This window comes from Triticum aestivum, chromosome 6B, assembly GCF_018294505.1.
Source record: "Triticum aestivum cultivar Chinese Spring chromosome 6B, IWGSC CS RefSeq v2.1, whole genome shotgun sequence".
Taxonomy (NCBI): Eukaryota; Viridiplantae; Streptophyta; class Magnoliopsida; order Poales; family Poaceae; genus Triticum; species Triticum aestivum.
Window position 1 is genome coordinate 333294463 of NC_057810.1, and position 22513 is coordinate 333316975.

Here is a 22513-nt window from a genome sequence, read left to right on the forward strand (position 1 = left end):
GTTTGCACATATAAGTGAAGCTCTTATTCATTTCAAAAGATTGACAATGTTCATCATTAAACCATCCCAACATTGGTGAATAAACCTTACTTGCATCAAATTTACATGCTACAACATGCTTAAATAAGCAAACATGCAATAAGTCATTCAACACAGAATCATCACCAAGATTAGAGGTCATATCAAAATGATTAAACATTGGTTCTTTTGCATCAATAGTTAATTCAATGGGTGCACTCAAAATTGTTGGTATTTCAGTTGTTTGATCACATGGCAAAGTCAAATTATCAACGTAGTCCTCTAAAATAGGTGGTGTGATCAAAGTAGTGGGTAGCTCATTAGATGGTGCATTCAAATTGACAAGGCATTCATCATTCTCATGTAGAGATGGAAGATCAGTACCTTTGTCATTACCTCTTATGATCAACTCAGATGATGTAGCCACTCTCAGGGGCGATGTGTCACATGGTGGAGGTGATGTAGTCCTGACAACAATGGATGTGGTTGTCATAGTATGCCTAGTAGTTGAAGGAACAATCATATCAACTCTTGGAATGTGCATCGTGCACTTGTTCTCCTCGTGGCCAACACGTCGTTTTATTTCCTGTTCAGCTTTGCAAGCAAGATGAAACAAATGGTCCATAGGATAACACTCTTCATGAATTAGTATCTCTTGAATATCACGGTTTAATCCTCCCCAAAATCTATCCATAAAATCATCTTCACTTTCTTCTAAAGAGGAATGCAACAAGGTAGTTTGTAAATCATCATAATATTTTGTTATAGTTTCACTACCTTGTTTTAAGTGTTGCAACTTCTTAATCATGTCACGAGTATAATAAGCAGGGACGAAAGTATGTCACATGGCAAGTTTTAAATCATCCCAAGTAGTAGGTATATAATTAGGGTGTAACCGACAATATTCACTCCACCAAACCAAAGCACAACCAGTGAAAGAACCAACCGCAACCTTAACCTTTTTATGTTCATCAAAATTATGGGAAGCAAATATATTTTTTATGTCGAACTCCCATTCAATATATAAAGCAGGTTTAAAACGGCCATTAAATGGTGGTATAGATACATTAACTTGATCATGTGCATTTGGATGTTTGTGCACCTCTCGTGACGGTTGTGGTATTTGCAAAGGTGGTGGCACGTCTCCCGCGATCGACAAAGCCCATGAATTGACTCTGGATCCTGTCATGATTAGTAGAACAAGAAACAAAACCCAAAAATAATGTTCCTATAACTACTAGGATGTGGTGGTAAAACGCTCACAGTAAAGCAAATATCAATGTCTTACAAGTTCTTACCATGCAGCAGGCGGTGATCGGCAACCAGCGGTGTCAAGTAACTCTGAATATTGAGTAAAGCGATTGCCAGGGGAGCGTACGTATACACGGTGTAGAAATATGTGGAGCTGGGTTGGCTATATATGGTAGCAGAAGATTAGCAATAATCAATTCAAAGATGCAATGTTGAATAAACGCTCAACGACGGTACTGTGCTGGTCCTAGGCTAGACCGGACTAGAGACACGAGCCTAGAACACTAATAAGGTCACGGCGTAGCACAACTAGCATCAATGAAGGATACTAAGTAGCTCTTGACAGCAAGATATAAGTGAAGATCACAACGGCAGTGAAGATAATGATGAAAAACAACTGCCAAGCAGGATATACAACAACTCTCTCTCCAACTTTCCTCTTGAAAAGTTTGAGACAATTTTCTGATAAATTCTTTCAAAGAATGCTACTAACTCAAGCTTTCCAATGCAAAAAGAATCACTCAATTCCGAGTTGATATGAGGAGTCAAAGAATTCTAAAACCGGCCTAAAAAATTGGAACATGCTGTGTTCACGAACTTCGGAGGGCAAAAAGACCTATTTAGAAGCCAATTTTGAGGTGTCAAATATTAAACTAGCTTCTGCAACTATTTAGATGCGGCTCGTCGCTATCTTCAATTTGAGTACTCACAGAGCCAAAACGGACTTCGTATGAGGAAGATACACCTGTTTTACTGAACAGTGCGCAAAACAGATTCCAATCCGAATTCAGGTACGAGATTGATTCTAGATAGATCCAATTTTTTTTCTTCTCTCTTTTTTTTCTCACGCTTTTTTTTCTTTTTCTTCTCCAAGACAAACTAGATAAGATGCAGATTCGATCAGGCGAAGATGTGAGTGACCTCAACTATGATTATGACAATAAACAGTGCGTAGCACGTGGTGGAAATTGGTGGATGTGATGGTGGACAGCGGATGGGATAATGATGCAGCGGCTGCGTGACTAATGTGAACAGAACTCGAAACTCTAAAGGAACTAGACACTAAGACCAGCAACTCGACACGGCGATGCAACCGATAATTCAGTAATGCAAACAATGAAAAGAAAATTGCAAAGGCTCAGTCTGGCTAGGACAAAGGATGAATAGATCTAACTTTTGTTTTGTGGCTTTTTCTTGGACAATAGGTAAGAAAATAAATCTAATCTAGGAAAAACTAGAAATTCTCACCGAGCAACCTGAAAACTGATACCACTTGATAGAGGCAAAGTTGTCCCGTCTTTCGATGAGATGATGGATATCGCTTTGGTGGCAGTCGACTTTGACGATCCGACTACGAACGTGCGAGGACGTCGCCCCTTACCAATCGCTAAACCAACTCCGAGAGGTTATTGACCACACCGGAGCACGATCAACCTGACCACGAGGGTCTGTTTCCTGCGAGCAAACGAAGAACAAGCAAGAAACTGAGATTGCAATCTAGATATTGCGAATATAAGATGAAAGCTTTATTGATCAAGGTGGGGTTCTGTGACGCCTTTGTCTGGTCGTTGAACACAAACAAAGTATGCGAAGTTGCAGCTATGGCGAACTTTTAATCTAAACAAAACCCAAGGAAAAGCTACTAGATGGATCTACTTATATAGGAGCAAGGGGTGGCGGCCAAGGAGGTGGGAGGACGTCCCAAGGCAGCCTAAAACTAAATCTAGGTCGTACAAGGCCAATGGGCCCAAGTGGAGGTGATGTAACACCTTTGGACTTGTAGTTTGACTCGGATTCTGCTGCAGCATCAGATTGTTTCGTCCACAACTCAACGCTCCATACGAATTTGAAGGTGATTCCAATTGGGTTGGAAAGGTCACGAAATCTAGTTTCCAAGAAAAAAAGAATCACCCACTTCGGAGTCCGTATGAAAAACTTGTGTGCGTTTTGAGTCAGGTATGTCTGTGCAGTCCGAATCTGAATCCAGAACGTGAGAGACTTGGACTCTATCTTCTCTTGGGCCAAAAGTGACGTGAGAGAACTTTTTGGACAGCAAATAAACATCTCTTTCTTCCTTATCTTCATATGTGGATTGTACAAATGTCCCATACACCTGCAATTAGACAAAACACAAAAGTGTGTGAAGTATTTTTGTTTTGGATAATATAAATAGATTATTGAATAGTTTGCACTAGAAATCACCTGACAAATATGCATATATGCAATATTTTTGGTCATATCCAAGGTAGTCATGTCCTCATCACCTATAGTCCACGAAAAAGCCACAAAAAAATTAGGGTTAGTTCATCATATCCGAACCAATCTGAGCCTTTGCATAATCTTTTTAGGGTTTTGCTTTGTTGAATTTGCGGTTGCATCGTCGTGTCTAGTTGCTGGTCTTAGAGTCTAGTCTTTTAGAGTTTCGAGTTCTGGTCATAAGTTGTCACGCCGCCGCCGCACCATCATCATCACCCCTGCCATCTACCACCACCGCTTATCCGCCACCGCTTCGAATCCATATCCATATACCACCACAGCTATCCTATACCACCACCGCTGCCATCTACCACCATATATCCACCACCAATCCGAGTTCTTGTCATATTAGGTTTGTTTTCGAGATCCATCTAGATTCCGATTCGTGTTTCCTTGCCGGAGTAGGTTTCGGAAAAAAAAAGAGTCCGGAAACCACGCTCCATTTAGGCCCAAAATTTTTCGAAAACGCATTTTTCGAAAAAATTTCTGGCTATCCTATTTTTAGGTGTTTCTGAGTGTTTTGAGACAGGTGCCATTATAGGAAGTTTTTTTGACCCGTTTCCAGTTTTTGGGTCCGGGCAGTCGAAAAAAAAATTTGGTCGAAAAAAATTTCGTGCCCATCCTGTCAGTTTGAGCTAGGAAGAGTTTTGAGACACTCGCCATTATAGTGATTTTTCGCAAAAAAAAAACAGCGCAAAAAAAAAGAGCGAAAAAAAATTCCAGAGTGTGCTTTTCCCTTTTTTACGTGCCGCGCCGTGATTTTGTTGGTGTTCTAGGCTCGCGTCTCTAGCACAGTCTAGCCTAGGACCAGCACAGTACCGTCATTGAGCGTTTATTCAACTTTGCATCTCTGAATTGATTATTGCTGACCCTTTTTGCTACCATATTATAAGCCTTCCCAGCTCCACGTACATCTACGTCGTGCGTTTGACTCTCCCTGGTAATCGCTTTATCCAAGCTTTGAGAGTTTTTGACTACAACGGTTGCCGATCACCGCCTGCTGCTGGGTAAGAACTGGTAAGAATTTGAGATTTGCTTGACGGATTTGTGACACTCACCACCACCTCTTGTTAGTAGTCTGTAGGATCATATTCTTGTGTGTTTCTATTGCTGCTAACCATGCCAGGATCACAAGCCGACGAGACTGACTGGGAGAACATGACGAATAAGGATTTGCATGATAAATTTCAGCAAATGATGAGTGGACAGGTGCAAGACGTGCTAAACAGATTTGAAGAGGCCATGGAGAAGATAGATGGCATGGAGAAGACGTTCGAAACAAAGCTCGATAACAAGTTTAATGAATTGCTCGCGCGTCTTCCACCACCACCCGCTGCACCTAACGCACCTCTCCAACAACAACAACAACGACTACCTCCACGTCGCGAAATAGACCTCCGTCGAGCGAGCCGTGTTCCTCTTGCGTTTGGCCAAACTATTGGTGCTGCTGTTGATACTTCTGTGGCTCCTGCTGCTGATGCGGAGGAGGATGATTATGTGGGAGATTACGAGGATGAGGTTGCTCAAAATCAGAACTACGTGCAACCACCAGCACCACCACCAGCATGTCGTCCTCAGGTATATATTCGTAATGGTAGGCCTGCACCACCACCTCAGGTACGAGATGATGTCCATATTCCTAAACTGAAATTGAATATTCCACCATTTAAGGGTAGATATGTTCCTGATATATATCTTACTTGGGAGTTAGAAACTGAACAACGTTTTACATGTTTACAATATCCCGAGGAGAGACGGGTTGCTGCTGCTGTTTGTGCTTTCACTAGGTTTGCATGTGTCTGGTGGTCTGAACATTGTAGATTATATTCTATTCCAACTACTTGTGCTGCTTTGAAAACTGCTATGCGTACGCGTTGGGTTCCACCATATTATCAACGTGAATTGCTTCAAAAATTGCAGCGTTTAAGACAAGGAAAAAATTCTGTAGAAGAATATTATCAGGAATTACAAACTGGCATGATTCGATGTGGTATTGTTGAGGAGAATGAAGCTATGCTTGCATGTTTTCTGGATGGATTAAATAGAGAGATTCAGACCATTCTAGACTATAAGGAGTATACTAATATCACTCGTTTATTCCATCTTGCTTGTAAAGCTGAACGTGAAGTGCAGGATCGACAAGCATTGGCGCGAACTAACTTTTCTGCAGGCCGACCTTCATCATGGACACCGCGTGCATCTTCTACTTCAACTGCACCAGCACCTCAATCAGGTACCTCCTACAGCCGTGATACAAGAAAACAGGAACAACCTCCATTATCTGCCAAGAGCGCACTTGCCGGGCCTGCACAGAGTTCTTCTTGTTCCAGGGCATCAACAAGGCACACAAGTGATATTATTTGTCATCGTTGTAAGGGAGGAGGTCATTATGCGAGAGAATGCAAATCTCCGCGTGTGATGATTGCTACCGAGGGTGGTGGATATGAGTCCGCTAGTGACTATGATGAGGAGACATTGGCTCTTATTACACGTGAAGAACATGGTGGAGATGATTCTGATCATGAGACGCAATACATGGCTCCTGAAGACGCTGACAGGTATGAATGTTTAGTCGCTCAACGTGTTTTGAGTGTGCAGGTCACACAAGCTGAGCAAATCAGAGGCACAATTTGTTCCATACCAAGGGTGTTGTGAAGGAACGTTCTGTGCGCGTCATAATAGACGGAGGGAGCTGCAACAACTTGGCTAGCATGGAGATGGTGGAGAAGCTTTCTCTCACCACAAGACCACATCCACATCCTTACTACATCCAATGGTTCAACAACAGCGGCAAGGTTAAGGTAACACGTACTGTTCGTGTGCATTTTAGTATCTCTACATATGCTGATTATGTTGATTGTGATGTGGTACCTATTCAAGCATGTTCCTTATTACTTGGTAGACCATGGCAATTTGATAAAAATTCTGTACACCATGGTAGAAACAATCACTATACTCTTGTTCATAAGGATAAAAATATTACTTTGCTTCCTATGACTCCTGATTCCATTTCGAAAGATGATATTAATAGAGCTAATAAAGCAAAACAGGAGAAGAATAAGAGTGAAAATCAGATTGTGGCAAAAGAATTTGAGCAACAAATGAAGCCTAATAATAAACCATCTAGTGTTGCTTCTGAAATTAAATTGAAAAGTGCATGTTTATTTGCCACCAAATCTGATATTGATGAGCTAGATTTCACCAAATCTGTTTGCTATGCTTTTGTGTGCAAAGAGGCATTATTTTCATTCGAGGACGTGCCTTCCTCTTTGCCTCCTGCTGTCACTAACATTTTGCAGGAGTTCGCTGACGTTTTTCCACAAGACGTGCCACCGGGATTACCGCCTATTCGAGGGATTGAGCATCAGATTGACTTAATTCCCGGTGCTTCACTGCCAAACCGTGCACCATACCGTACCAATCCAGAGGAGACGAAGGAGATTATGTGTCAAGTACAAGAGCTTCTCGACAAAGGTTATATACGCGAATCCCATAGTCCTTGTGCTGTTCCTATTATTCTAGTGCCGAAAAAGGATGGTACATCACGTATGTGTGTTGATTGTAGAGGCATTAATAATATTACTATTCGTTATCGTCATCCTATTCCTAGGTTAGATGATATGCTTGATGAATTGAGTGGCTCTACAATATTCTCCAAAGTTGATTGCGTAGTGGCTACCATCAAATTCGTATGAAATTGGGAGATGAATGGAAAACAGCATTTAAAACTAAGTTTGGATTATATGAGTGGTTAGTCATGCCTTTTGCGTTAACTAATGCACCTAGTACTTTCATGAGATTAATGAACGAAGTTTTACGTGCTTTCATTGGACGATTTGTGATAGTTTACTTTGATGACATATTGATTTATAGCAGATCTTTGGAAGAACATTTGGAACATTTACATGCTGTTTTTATTGCTCTACGTGATGCACGTTTGTTTGGTAACCTTGGGAAGTGCACCTTTTGCACCGACCGAGTATCTTTTCTTGGCTATGTTGTTACTCCACAGGGAATTGAAGTTGATAAAGCCAAGATTGAAACTATTGAGAGTTGGCCGCAGCCCAAAATGGTCACACAAGTGAGGAGTTTTCTTGGCCTCGCTGGATTCTATAGGCGTTTTGTGAGAGATTTCAGCACCATTGATGCACCTCTCAATGATCTTACAAGGAAAGATGTGTCTTTTCTTTGGGGTACCGCACAGGAAGAAGCCTTCACGGTATTGAAAGATAAGTTGACACATGCTCCTTTACTCCAACTTCCTGATTTTAATAAGACTTTTGAGCTTGAATGTGATGCTAGTGGAATTGGATTAGGAGGTGTGTTATTACAAGATGGTAAACCTGTTGCATACTTTTCTGAAAAATTGAGTGGGCCTAGTCTAAATTATTCTACTTATGATAAAGAATTATATGCTCTTGTTCGGACTTTAGAAACATGGCAACATTATTTATGGCCCAAAGAATTTGTTATACATTCTGATCATGAATCTTTGAAACATATTAAAAGTCAAGCTAAACTGAATCGTAGACATGCTAAATGGGTTGAATTCATTGAGACTTTCCCTTATATCATTAAACACAAGAAGGGAAAAGAAAATGTTATTGCTGATGCATTGTCTCGTCGCTATACTATGCTTTCACAACTTGACTTCAAAATATTTGGTTTGGAGACCATCAAAGATCAATATGTGCATGATGCTGATTTTAAAGATGTAATGCAAAATTGTAAAGAAGGAAGAATGTGGAACAAGTTTGTTGTTAACGATGGATTTGTGTTTCGTGCTAACAAGCTATGCATTCCAGCTAGCTCCGTTCGTGTTTTGTCGTTGCAGGAGGCGCATGGAGGAGGATTAATGGGACACTTTGGCGTGAAGAAGACGGAGGACGTACTTGCTACACATTTCTTTTGGCCAAAGATGAGACGGGATGTTGAGCGTTTTATTGCTCGCTGCACTACATGTCAAAAAGCTAAGTCACGACTCAATCCTCATGGTTTATATATGCCTTTGCCTGTACCTAGTGTTCCTTGGGAGGATATATCTACGGACTTTGTTTTAGGTTTACCTCGAACAAAGAAGGGGAGGGATAGCATATTTGTTGTCGTGGATAGATTCTCGAAAATGGCACACTTTATACCATGTCATAAAAGCGATGATGCTGTTAATGTTGCTGATTTGTTCTTTCGTGAAATTATTCGCTTGCATGGTGTGCCAAATACTATTGTTTCAGATCGTGATACTAAATTTCTTAGCCACTTTTGGAGATGTTTATGGGCTAAGTTGGGGACTAAACTGCTTTTTGTACTACTTGTCACCCCCAAACTGATGGACAAACTGAAGTAGTCAATAGAACGTTGTCTACTATGCTTAGGGCCGTTTTGAAGAATAATAAGAAAATGTGGGAGGAATGCTTGCCTCATATTGAATTTGCTTATAATCATTCATTGCATTCTACTACTAAGATGTGCTATTTTGAAGTTGTGTATGGTTTCCTACCTCGTGCACCTATTGATTTGTTGATGAGGACATCAATACAATTGTTACACCCACAGCCCCTGCTGCTATACATACTGGACCAATTACTAGAGCTCGTGCACGCCAACTAAATTACCAGGTACTTTCGTTTCTTGGTAATGATTCTAATGTTCATGAGAATATGATGCTGCCTAAATTGGATACATTTGTTTTGCTTACAAATGAAGGGCCTAGCTTGGAGAAGGATGAACATTGGAGCAAGAACAAGCATGGAGATGATGACATGCGCAAGGGGAACAAGAACGGAGTTACAAGTGATGATTTCAGGACTTTGAAGCCACCATAATGGGTGCATGAAGCCTTGGACGAAATATACAAGATGCCACTTCATAAATTTCGTCCCGAGGCTATTTTAGGTGCTGCGTCACCTTATTATTGGGCCAGGCCCATGTAATTTCGAAATACATAAGTATAGGCTATTTTTAGAGTCCGTATGTGTGGGGAAACAAGAGATAGGGTTGATTTCGGACCCCTCCACCAACGGCCACGAAATTCCCCCCCTCTTCCTCCATATATACAGCCCTTAGGGCATCGTTTAGACTTTGGGTTTTGTTTAGATTAAAAGTTCGCCATAACGGCAACTTCGCGTACTTCGTTTGTGTTCAACGACCAGACAAAGGCGTCACAGAACCCCACCTTGATCAATAAAGCTTTGATCTTAAATTCGCAATATCCAGATTGCAATCTTAGTTTCTTGCTTGTTCTTCGTTTGCTCGCAGGAAACAGACCCTCGTGGTCAGGTTGATCGTGCTCCGGCGTGGTCAATAACCTCTCGGAGTTGGTTTAGCGATTGCTAAGGCGCGACGTCCTCGCACGTTCGTAGTCGGATCGTCAAAGTCGACTTCCACCAAAGCGATATCCATCATCTCATCGAAAGACAGGACACCTTTGCCTCTATCATTTGTTGCCTCTTCCATCTTCGGAGAAGGTTAATTTTGATGCTAAACAACGTGCTGAATTGATTTTAAAAATGCATGAGTTAACTAAGGAAAACATTGAGCGTATGAATGCTAAATATAAATTGTGTTTGCACCTGGAGATCTTGTTTGGTTACATTTGCGTAAGGATAGATTTCCTGATTTGCGCAAATCAAAGTTAATGCCACGTGCTGATGGTCCCTTTAAGGTGTTAGAGAAAATAAATGATAATGCATATAAACTTGAGCTGCCTGCAGATTATGGGGTTAGTCCCACTTTTAACATTGCAGATTTGAAGCCTTATTTGGGTGAGGAAGATGAACTTCCATCGAGGACGACTTCATTTCAAGAAGGGGAGGATGATGAGGACATCAATACAATTGTTACACCCACAGCCCCTGCTGCTATACATACTGGACCAATTACTAGAGCTCGTGCATGCCAACTAATTACCAGGTACTTTCGTTTCTTGGTAATGATTCTAATGTTCATGAGAATATGATGCTGCCTAAATTGGATACATTTGTTTCGCTTACAAATGAAGGGCCAAGCTTGGAGAAGGATGAACATTGGAGCCAGAACAAGCATGGAGATGATGGCATGCGCAAGGGGAACAAGAACGGAGTTACAAGTGATGATTTCAGGACTTTGAAGCCACCATAATGGGTGCATGAAGCCTTGGACGAAATATACAAGATGCCACTTCATAAATTTCGTCCTGAGGCTATTTTAGGTGCTGTGTCACCTTATTATTGGGCCAGGCCCATGTAATTTCGAAATACATAAGTATAGGCTATTTTTAGAGTCCGTATGTGTGGGGAAACAAGAGATATGGTTGATTTCAGACCCCTCCACCAAGGGCCACGAAATTCCCCCCTCTTCCTCCATATATACAGCCCTTAGGGCATCGTTTAGACTTTGGGTTTTGTTTAGATTAAAAGTTCCCATAGCTGCAACTTCGCGTACTTCGTTTGTGTTCAACGACCAGACAAAGGCGTCACAGAACCCCACCTTGATCAATAAAGCTTTCATCTTATATTCTCAATATCCAGATTGCAATCTCAGTTTCTTGCTTGTTCTTCGTTTGCTCGCAGGAAACAGACCCTCGTGGTCAGGTTGATCGTGCTCCGGCGTGGTCAATAACCTCTCGAAGTTGGTTTAGCGATTGCTAAGGCGCGACGTCCTCGCACGTTCGTAGTCGGATCGTCAAAGTCGACTGCCACCAAAGCGATATCCATCATATCATCGAAAGACGGGACACCTTTGCCTCTATCAAAGAGTTTTGAGACACTCGCCATTATAGTGATTTTCGGCCAAAAAAAGAGGAGCGCAAAAAAAAAGAGCGCAAAAAAGCGATTTTTTTTTCAGAGTGTGCTTTTCCCTTGTTTAAGTGCAGTGCCGTGATTTTGTTAGTGTTCTAGGCTCGCGTCTCTAGCACGGTCTAGCCTAGGACCAACACAGTACCGTCATTGAGCGTTTATTCAACTTTGCATCTCTGAATTGATTATTGCTGATCCTTTTTGCTACCATATTATAAGCCTTCCCAGCTCCACATACATCTATGTCGTGTGTTTGACTCTCCCTGGTAATCGCTCTATCCAAGCTTTGAGAGTTTTGACTACAATGGTTGCCGATCACCGCCTGCTGCTGGGTAAGAAGTGGTAAGAATTTGAGTTTTGCTTGACGGATTTGTGACACCCACCACCACCACTTGCTAGTAGTCTGTAGGATCATATTCTTGTGTGTTTCTATTGCTGCTAACCATGCCAGGATCACAAGCCGACGAGATTGATTGGGAGAACTTAAGAACAAGGAGCTTCATGATAAGTTTCAGCAAACGATGACTGAACAGGTGCAAGATGTGCTGAACAATTTTGAAGAGGCCATGGAGAAGACCACTGGCCTTGAGAAGACGTTCGAAACAAAGCTCGATAACAGATTTAATGAACTGCTTGCGCGTCTTCCACCACCGGCTGCACCTGCCGCATCTCTGCAACAACAACAACAACGATGACTACCTCCATATCATGAAACAGCCCTCCACCGAGCGAGCCGTGTTCCTCTTCAGCCTGGCCAAACTGTTGGTGCTGCTGTTGATAATTCTGTGGCTCTTGCTGCTGATGGGGAGGAGGATGATTATGCGGGAGATTACGAGGATGAGGTTAATCAAAATCAGAACTACGTGCAACCACCAGCACCACAACCACTAGGTCGTCCACATGCAAATAATGGCAATGTTAGGGCTCCCCCTCAGGTGCGAGATCATGACCATCTCCCTAAACTGAAATTGAATATTCCACCATTTGAGGGTAGATATGTTCCTGATATATATCTTACTTGGGAGTTAGAAACTGAACAACGATTTACATGTTTACAATATCCTGAGGAGAGACGTGTTCCTGCGGTTGTTTGTGCTTTCACTAGCTTTGCATGTGTTTGGTGGTCTGAACATTGTAGATTATATCCTGTTCCAGCTACTTGGGCTGCTTTGAAAAATGCTATGCGTACTCGTTGGGTTCCACCATATTATCAACGTGAATTGCTTCAAAAATTGCAGCGTTTGAGACAAGGATAAAATTCTGTAGAAGAATATGATCAGGAATTACAAACTGGCATGATTAGATGTGGTATTGTTGAGGAGAATGAAGCTATGCTTGCATGTTTTATGGGTGGATTAAATAGAGAGATTCGGACAATTCTAGAGTATAAGGAGTATACTAATATCACTCGTTTATTCCATCTTGCTTGTAAAGCTGAACGTGAAGTGCAGGATCGACAAGCATTAGCATGAACTAACTTTTCTGCAGGTCGACCTTCATCATGTACACCGCGTGCATCTTCTACTTCCACTGCACCAGCACCTCCATTAGGCGCCACCTCCAGCCATGATATAAGAAAGCAGGCACAACCACCACTATCTGCCAAGAGCGCACCTGTCGGGCCTCCACAGAGTTCTTCTTCCATGGCATCAACTGGGCACACAAGTGATATTATTTGTCGTCGTTGTAAGGGAAGAGGTCATTATGCGAGAGAATGCAAATCTCAGCGTGTGATGATTGCTACTGAGGATGGTGGGTATGAGTCTGCTAGTGACTATGATGAGGAGACTTTGGCTCTTATTACACGCGAAGAACATGGTGGAGATGATTCTGATCATGAGACGCAATACATGGCTCCTGAAGACGCTGACAGGTATGAATGTTTAGTTGCTCAACGTGTTTTGAGTGTGCAGGTCACACAAACTGAGCAAAATCAGAGGCACAATTTCTTCCATACAATGGGTGATACAGAGCATCCCACGTTCATCTCCATGTACACCTTCATAGCACATCAAGCCCCAAGTGGACCTACCGGACTTAAGGTGAACTCGCTCCTTTTCAAGATTTACATGAATATCCATAGGACTTGGCCGCTACCTCACCATGGAACGTTGTGCATCTTCAGGTTCGAGGACGACCGCCGCCAAGCAGCTAAAGAGCTTCTCGGAGGCCAAGGAGAAGGACCCCAAGGCCGCAAGGAAGAAGATGGAGTCCAACAGGAGCTGGACACGAGGTCTCAAGCGACCCCGTGCGCACGGGCCCCCGAGACCCCGTGCGCACGGACTACTTAGAGAGTTTGCGCTGGAGCACCCCGTGCGCACGGGCCTGTACCGTGCCCACGGGACCCCCGTGCGCACGGGCCCAACTTAACCCGTGCACACGGGCTCATCAGGATGGACGGCTGTGATCTCCTTTCCGAGCCCCTCTTCCTCCACTGCGTCCCCAAGGCTATATATTCCGTACCTAGACCATTTGTTAGGGTAAGCAAAGGATATGTTAGACATATGAGAGCTTTGCTCCATGGATCCACTCCACTAGGAGATCAAGGCCTCCTCTTGGAGTGACCTAGTTCAAGACCCCCTCATGGGTGGCCCCTATCAAGACCTCCTCACGGAGAAGAACCCAGTTACCTCTTGTATCGTCCTTTGTTGATCGTGGATCGTGTATCTCTCTTTGTGTTCATCATTCTAGCGCATGTGTAATCGAATCTTGTTGGTTTAATTGATTCTCTTGTGTTTTCCCCGTGATTTCCCTCGTGCTCTTCCGCTTGTTCTTCATGTTCCTCGTAGGGATCCTCTCCAAATGTGAAAGATCATCCCCATAGGGTTCCACCCTACATCAAAGGGAGTTGTGAAGGAACGTTCTGTGCGCGTCATCATAGACGGAGGGAGCTGCAACAACTTGGCTAGCATGGAGATGGTGGAGAAGCTATCTCTCACCACAAGACCACATCCACATCCTTACTACATCCAATGGTTCAACAACAACGGCAAGGTTAAGGTAACACGTACTGTTCGTGTGCATTTTAGTATCTCTACATATGCTGATTATGTTGATTGTGATGTGGTACATATGCAAGCATGTTCCTTATTACTTGGTAGACCATGGCAATTTGATAAAAATTCTGTACACCATGGTAGAAACAATCAGTATACTCTTGTTCATAAGGATAAAAATATTACTTTGCTTCCTATTACTGCTGATTCCATTTTGAAAGATGATATTAATAGAGCTAATAAAGCAAAACAGGAGAAAAATAAGAGTGAAAATCAGATTGTGGTAAAAGAATTTGAGCAACAAATGAAGCCTAATTGATAGAAGCCTAATGGATATCGCTTTGGTGGAAATCGACTTTGACGATCCGACTACGAATGTGCGAGGACGTCGCGCCTTAGCAATCGCCAAACCAACTCCGAGAGGTTATTGACCACGCCGGAGCACGATCAACCTGACCACGAGGGTCTGTTTCCTGCGAGCAAACGAAGAACAAGCAAGAAATTGAGATTGCAATCTGGATATTGCGAATATAAGATGAAAGCTTTATTGATCAAGGTGGGGTTCTGAGACGTCTTTGTCTGGTCATTGAACACAAACGAAGTACACGAAGTTGCAGCTATGGTGAACTTTAATCTAAACAAAACCCAAAGTCTAAACGGTGCCCTAAGGGCTATATATATGGAGGAAGAGTGGGTGAATTTCGTGGCCCTTGGTGGAGGGGTCCAAAACTAACCCTATCTCTTCTTTCCCCACACATACGGACTCTAAAAATAGCCTATACTTATGTATTTCGAAATTACATGGGCCTGGCCCAATAATAAGGTGACGCCGCACCTAGAATAGCCTCTGGACGAAATTTATGAAGTGGCATCTTGTATATTTCGTCCAAGGCTTCATGCACTCATTATGGTGGCTTCAAAGTCCTGAAATCATCACTTGTAACTCCGTTATTGTTACCCTTGCGCATGCCATCATCTCCATGTTTGTTCTTGCTCCAATGTTCATCCTTCTCCAAGCTAGCCCCTTCATTTGTAAGCAAAACAAATGTATCCAATTTAGGCAGCATCATATTCTCATGAACATTAGAATCATTACCAAGAAACGAAAGTACCTGATAATTTAATTGGCGTGCGTGAGCTCTAGTAATTGGTCCAGTATATGTAACAGTAGGGGCTGTGGGTGTAACAATAGTATTGATGTCCTCATCATCCTCCCCTTCTTGAAATGAAGTCGTCCTCACCCAAATAAGGCTTCAAATCTGCAATGTTAAAAGTGGGACTAACCCCAAAATCTGCAGGCAGCTCAAGTTTATATGCATTATCATTTATTTTCTCCAACACCTTAAAATGACCATCAACACGTGGCATTAACTTTGATTTGTGCAAATCAGGAAATCTATCCTCACGAAAATCTAACCAAACAATGTCTCCAGGTGCAAACACAAGATGTTTTCTACCCTTATCTCCAGCAAGTTTATATTTAGCATTCATATGCTCAATGTTTTCCTTAGTTAACTCATGCATTTTTAAAATCAATTCAGCACGTTGTTTAGCATCAAATTTAACCTTCGACGAAGATGAAAGAGGCAACAAATCAATAGGTGCACGAGGTAGGAAACCATACACAATTTCAAAAGGGCACATCTCAGTAGTAGAATGCAATGAATGATTGTAAGCAAATTCAATATGAGGCAAGCATTCTTGCCACATTTTCTTATTATTCTTCAAAACAGCCCTAAGCATAGTAGACAATGTTCTATTGACTATTTTAGTTTGTCCATCAGTTTGGGGGTGACAAGTAGTACTAAAAAGCAGTTTAGACCCCAATTTAGCCCATAAACATCTCCAAAAGTGGCTAAGAAATTTAGTATCACGATCTGAAACAATAGTATTGGGCACACCATGCAAGCGAATAATTTCACGAAAGAACAAATCAGCAACATTAACGGCATCATCCCTTTTATGACATGGTATAAAGTGTGCCATTTTCGAGAATCTATCCACGACAACAAATATGCTATCCCTCCCCTTCTTTGTTCGAGGTAAACCTAAAACAAAGTCCATAGATATATCCTCCCAAGGAACACTAGGTACAGGCAAAGGCATATATAAACCATGGGGATTGAGTCGTGACTTAGCTTTTTGACATGTAGTGCAGCGAGCAATAAAACGCTCAACATCCCGTCTCATCTTTGGCCAAAACAAATGTGTAGCAAGTACGTCCTCCGTCTTCTTCACGCCAAAGTGTCCCATTAATCCTCCTCCATGCGCCTCCTGCAACAATAAAAGACGAACAGAGCTAGCTGGAATGCGTAGCTTGTTAGCACGAAACACAAATCCATCATTAACGACGAACTTGTTTGATGCGGAGCATCCCACGTTCATCCCCATGTACACTCCGACTACTCTCAATACCCTAAGAGGACATATGACGAGACCTCGAACATACGCCATTGGAATTAAGGTGAACCCGCTCTTCGTCGAGAACATCATGAATATCCATTGGACTTGCTTGCTACCTCACCAAAGTGCTCTATGTGTCCTTAGGTACGACGACCGACGACCACAAGCTGGTGAGGAACACCCCAAGGGAGTAGGAGAAGGACCAAAAGGCCACAAGGAGGGAGAAGGAGTGCAACAAGATCAACACTACACCTCCTAGGCGACCCCGTGCCCACGGGCCTCGAAGACCCCGTGCGCACGGGCAACTCAGAGAGTTGGCGCTGGAGCACCCCGTGCGCACGGGCTTGTACCGTGCCCACAGGACCCCGTGCGCGCGGGCCCAACTTACCCCATGCGCACGGGCCCTACAGGATGGACGGCTGTGATTGCTGTTTGGGCCTCCTCTTCATCCACTTCGTCCCCATGCCTATATATTCCGTACCTAGACCATATGTTAGGGTAAGCAAAGTAGTTGATAGACATTTATGAGCTTTGCTCCATGGATCCACTCCACTAGGAGATCAAGACCTCCTCTTGGAGTGACCAAACATCAAGACCTCCTCCTTGGGGAAGGATCCCAATCATAGGATCATCAAGCCCTCATCTCCATCATAGGATTTGGGATGAACTCTACCATGTATCTTATTTCCCTTTGTTGTTCATGTACCTTGTGGATATTGTGTGTTTGATTGCCTAGTGGATGTGTGATTTGACTTGTTATTGAGTGTTCCTCTTGTTTTTCCTCTTTTGTTCATCTTGTTCTTGGGGATTCCCCTCCAATTCGTGAAAGATCTCCCATAGGGTTCCACCCTACAACATCTTGGTATCATGAGCCACGTTGATCATGTTTTTGGAGCCCCCCTCTTTGTTTTCTAGCCTAATTTTGCTTGTGCTTGCCCAAATTCGAAAATTCCCCACCAAAAATAGCCCCAATTTTTTTTTTGTAATTTGTTGGTTTGATGAGATTTTGTTGGATTTGATCCATGGATTTGGTGTTTAGCAAGTAGATCCACCCCTCTACCACCTTCCCCTACCTTCCACCCTTTGATTTTGACCTCATATGCGAGATTTGCCCCGGATCCGGAGCTGTTCGTCCGCTCCTCGAGGACCCCGTGCACACCGGCCATCGGGACCCCGTGCACACGCCCCCCCGTGCAACGGGCTTCGCAGACCCCGAGCGCACGACCCTTCCTGTGCGCTTCGGCCACTGCCCTACCACCCATGCCACCCCCTTACCCCCAGCTAAACCCCAGCCACGAGATCCATCATCTTGCGCCCAGATCTGGAAGAAATCCGCCAAACCCGCGTGTCCCAGGTGACCCCGTGCCCTCGGTGTGTGTACCGTGCGCACGGGACCCCGTGCCCACGGGCTCCTACCCCCGTGCGCATGACCCCCCAGGTCAGCCGCGAGCAGTTCATAGTTTTTCCCATAACTTCCACATCCGGAGTCCAATTTTTGCGTTCTTTAGCTCGTTGAGTAGCTATTGACATCCACCATCCACCTAGATAGGTTCCCACACCATTTGAATCCACCAAAATTTCGGCATTTTGGCAAGATTGCCTAGGCCCTCCACCATATCATCCGCTACACCACCATCGACTTTCGCAACCTAACCCATCTTGATCCCCTTAGCATTAGTGGTTGCTTGAGGAGTGATTTGAGTCTCCTAAGGTGTTTCGGCTACTTAGGGACAATTGCTTCTTCACAAACCACCACCACTTCCACATTGCCATTTCCACTACCACCATTTGACATTTGTAATTTGATATTTCGAGTTTGCGGTTTTTACCGTTTCCTAAGGTGTTTCGGCTACTTAGGGACGGGTCTACATCATCTTGGTATCTACATCAAGAACACCGCCACTCATCATCGCAAAGGACGGTAACCTCGACGACACCATTGTATATTCCCCTTGCAATTGCATTGTTAACCCCTAGCCCATTTTGCGTTACTTGCCTATTGAGACTAGCCATTTGAGTATTGCCGACAACGTTACTTGTGCACATTAGTGATCATACTTCCCATCGCATACATACCATATCATCGTGGTGCATATATCGGTATCATATCTCGTGTCACAAGTTTGTTCCTGCATATACGCAATTGCTATCTTAGTTTGTGCATTGTGCAAATTGGCAATAGAAAAAAAAAGAATAAGCTTTTAAGCAAAAGAAAGAGAGCAAAGAAGCTTGTAAGCAAGTGCCATAGCATCATACCCCATTGCACATAAGATTGTCATATCCGATCATCTTGGATCATCTTGAGAGAAACACCGGGAACCATACATACATAGCATACTTGGGATAGAAGTTTATCCATTTTGCATCTTATAGGTTGTGCACAAGTGTCGTATCCGCCGATTGAGCAATCGTGCTAGCGTCTATCTTGAGTTGTGCAACACGAGCGTTTTCCGTGGACTCCACATTTTGTGCTCATTCCTTGGTTGCACGACCCCATTTATCTATCCGTGTGTGTGTTTCCATGTACCATATTGCTATTGGTCTACTTGTTTCACTTGGGAATTTGTGAATCTTTTCCAACATTATTGACTCTTGCTAACATTTTGCATCAAATTTTTGTGCCACTATCCTCACCGAGCTCTACCATAAGCTTTTACTTGTAGGTGTGAGTGAACAAGTCCGGTACCAATTCCACTATTCTTTCATTTCACATTGAGTGATACACGATACATCCTCAACTTTGGGAAAAGGTAGCTTGGTATTGTTTATCTCATTTCCTACTCACCTTAGCTCGAGTCTTTGTGATGGATAGGCAAGGCATTTCCTCTCCGGTCTACGACAACAATGACGGCGTGAACGACTACATCACCAAAGCGTCCATCTTCGATATACAACGACAAATGCAAGGCGCAAAATCAATATTGCGAGAGCGCATCGATAACATCGCCATTGACATTCGTCACTCCGAAGCAAGGAAAAGGGACTACATCGACAAGAAGCTTTCCGCACATAAAGAGGAGCAAGATGCAAGGATGGAGGAGATTAGAACCTTGATCAAGTCTTCTTCCCCTTTGTCATCTTCAAGGCGGCAACATTCAAGCCACAAGTCTTCGGAGCGCGGCCACAATGCAAGTACAAATCGTCCTCGTCCACATCTACATGGAGAGCACCATCACGTTCGTGATTAACATCGTCATGAAGGGCAAGTCACATCTGATAGAGGCGGGGTGTCCCGATCTTTCGATGAGATGATAACTATCGATTTGGTGGAGACGACTTTGACGATCCGACTACAAACGTGCACGACGTTGCGCCTTAGCAATCGCTAAACCAACTCCGAGAGGTTATTGATCATGCCGGAGCACAATCAACCTGACCACGAAGGTCTATTCCTGCAAGCAATCGAAGAACAAGCAAGAATATGATAAAAAGCAATCTGAATATTGCGAGTATATATGAAGTATTGACAAAGGTGGAGATCCATAAGCGGTCTTGGTTTGGTCGTTGGACACAAACGAAGTACACGAAGTTGCAATGGCTAACTTTTAACTAAACAAATCCCAAGGAAAAGCTACTAGATGGATCTACTTATATAGGAGCAAGGGGTGGCGGCCAAGGAGGTGGGAAGACGTCCCAAGGCAGCCTAAAACTAAATCTAGGTCGTACAAGGCCAATGGGCCCAAGTGGAGGTGATGTAACACCTTTGGACTTGTAGTTTGACTCGGATTCTGCTGCAGCATCAGATTGTTTCGTCCACAACTCAATGCTCCGGACGAATTTGAAGGTGATTCCAATTGGGTTGGAAAGTGCACGAAATCTAGTTTCCAACAAAATACGAATCACCCAATTTGGAGTCCGTATGAAAAACTTGTGTGCGTTTTGAGTCAGGTATGTCTGTGCAGTCCGAATCTGAATCCAGAACGTGAGAGACTTGGACTCTATCTTCTCTTGGGCCAAAAGTGACGTGAGAGAACTTTTTGGACAGCAAATAAACATCTCTTTCTTCCTTATCTTCATATGTGGATTGTACAAATGTCCCATACACATGCAATTAGACAAAATACAAAAATGTGTAAAGTATTTTTGTTCTGGATAACATAAATAGATTATTGAATAGTTTGCACTAGAAATCACCTGACAAATATGCATATATGCAATATTTTTGGTCATATCCAAGGTAGTCATGTCCTCATCAACATCCAAGCATCATGTGCACGACGATGATGAACGACATCTTCTACGAGCTCAAGCACGACAACGACATCATCATCATGAAGATGCTCCACAAGCGCAAATGCACAAGTCCCAACAAGCCCTACTTCACGCCAAGTCCAAGCTTCAAGAGCACAAAAGAAGACCGCGAGACGACCACCACCAAGACGGCGCTACGGCTACATCAACCACTTCGGCATCTTCGCCAAGTGCTATCAAGGCATCTTCGCCTTTGGACGTCCGACATCTTTCCCTACTTCCCACGAGTACGCCTACAACGACTTCCTCAAGTCCAAGGCGACGACCTACGAGCGAGGGTGACACTTCCATCTTCGGAAACCCCTCAAGGACGATGGACGAGCATGGGAAACTCCCTTCGATCATGGAGACGAGCTACGAGGTGCCACATCATATGGGCTTACAACACCAAGACGGCGACAAGAAGGTCGAGCAAGGGCCATCCCCTTCGACCACGACGATAGGAGTTGAGCATGGAGACTGATGAGGACATCAATACAATTGTTACACCCACAGCCCCTGCTGCTATACATACTGGACCAATTACTAGAGCTCATGCACGCCAACTAAATTACCAAGTACTTTCGTTTCTTGGTAATGATTCTAATGTTCATGAGAATATGATGCTGCCTAAATTGGATACATTTGTTTTGCTTACAAATGAAGGGCCTAGCTTGGAGAAGGATGAACATTGGAGCAAGAACAAGCATGGAGATGATGGCATGCGCAAGGGGAACAAGAACGGAGTTACAAGTGATGATTTCAGGACTTTGAAGCCACCATAATGGGTGCATGAAACCTTGGACGAAATATACAAGATGCCACTTCATAAATTTCGTCCCGAGGCTATTTTAAGTGCTGCGTCACCTTATTATTGGGCCAGGCCCATGTAATTTCGAAATACATAAGTATAGGCTATTTTTAGAGTCCTATGTGTGGGGAAACAAGAGATAGGGTTGATTTCGGACCCCTCCACCAAGGGCCACGAAATTCCCCCCCTCTTCCTCCATATATACAGTCCTTAGGGCATCGTTTAGACTTTGGGTTTTGTTTAGATTAAAAGTTCGCCATAGCTGCAACTTCGCGTACTTCGTTTGTGTTCAACGACCAGACAAAGGCGTCACAGAACCCCACCTTGATCAATAAAGTTTTCATCTTATATTCGCAATATCCAGATTGCAATCTCAGTTTCTTGCTTGTTCTTCGTTTGCTCGCAGGAAACGGACCCTCGTGGTCAGGTTGATCGTGCTCCGGCGTGGTCAATAACCTCTCGGAGTTGGTTTAGCGATTGCTAAGGCGCGACGTCCTCGCACGTTCGTAGTCGGATCGTCAAAGTCGACTGCCACCAAAGCGATATCCATCATCTCATCGAAAGACGGGACACCTTTGCCTCTATCAGAGACATTTGCACCTACATCTCTCCGACACCCACATATGTTGAGATGCCCCATTTGTCATGTGAGGAGAGCAACCACCACATGAGTGACATGAGTGACTCCACCATATGTGACATTGAGAGCATTTCCTATGAGAGGATGAGTGTGACCACCACTAGCCCCACACATGATAGCATGCCACACATCCTAT